The sequence below is a fragment of the Corvus moneduloides genome, chromosome 2, assembly GCF_009650955.1.
Source record: "Corvus moneduloides isolate bCorMon1 chromosome 2, bCorMon1.pri, whole genome shotgun sequence".
Taxonomy (NCBI): Eukaryota; Metazoa; Chordata; class Aves; order Passeriformes; family Corvidae; genus Corvus; species Corvus moneduloides.
Genome location: NC_045477.1, coordinates 52,147,779 through 52,148,849, shown reverse-complemented (window position 1 = coordinate 52,148,849; position 1,071 = coordinate 52,147,779).

The following is a 1,071-nucleotide window of genomic DNA, read 5'->3' as shown; positions in this document are numbered from 1 at the left end:
TTCAGTTTGACTTCAGAAGCTTTATTCTCTTACCTTGTCCGGATATATCTCTGTCACTTCTGCAGAATCAATCACGACTCCTCATTGCCATTACTAGAATCAAATATCAGCTTCTCAGGACATCTGCTACAGTGTGGATTCACAAAATCACAGAATATTCTGAGTTGGAAGGGATCTACAAGGGTTGCTTCTATAGGTGTAGCTTAACACATTGCAGTGGGGATAAAAGATGAACTGGAATAAAAAATGGAGCCAACTGGGATCAAAGGAGAGTAGGGAGAAATAGAAAATGAGAGTGACCTGGAGCTGAGGTTGAAAGCCAGAGAGAAACCGAAGATTTACTTTAGCTGAGAAGGACAGTTGGCTTTGCCTTCTGTCACTCATGTAGCAATCACAAGTCTTCTGGGTAGCATATTCAGCTCCTATGCAGTTGTTTACAGGTTATAAAATACAAGGCACACAGGCTGTAACAGCAGACCAGGACTCACCACACACAGGTTCCAACAGAAGCATGTTTTAGACTCACACTTGGGTTTAGATTTTTGCTCTGCTCTCCTCTGTGTTCCTTCAGGCCCAGCTCACCTCAATTGTTGCACAGCGATCCTAGAATCACAGAAAGATTCTCCTGGGTACAATTTCAGAAGCAGATGTACTGGTTTAATTGCACAGAGCCATAAAGAGGAGTATTCCTGCTCCCTCTACACCTGTTCTGCAGCCGCTTAGTCTCCCTCAAGCCAGTTCAGCTCACTAGAATGGCAAGATGCCATCTTCTACATGTTTGCTTTTTTCCCCATCTTCTGAGATAGTTTTGTACCATTTCAGTGGTCTAAAATGACTCCCTGAATGGTCCAGCAGGCACAGAGTGCAACAGCAAAAGGAGGGCTTCCCCTTTTAATAGCTGTGAACTCAACACAAGTTTGTAGGCTGACTTGTCACCTGTAGGCTAGTACACTTTCCAAGGGCAGAGAACAAAGATGCCTCCTTCTTTAAGCCTACACAAGACCTGAGGTCTTGTTGCCCTCTCAAAATGAGACCTTTAATTACTGAAATCCATCAAGAAAGATCTGACTC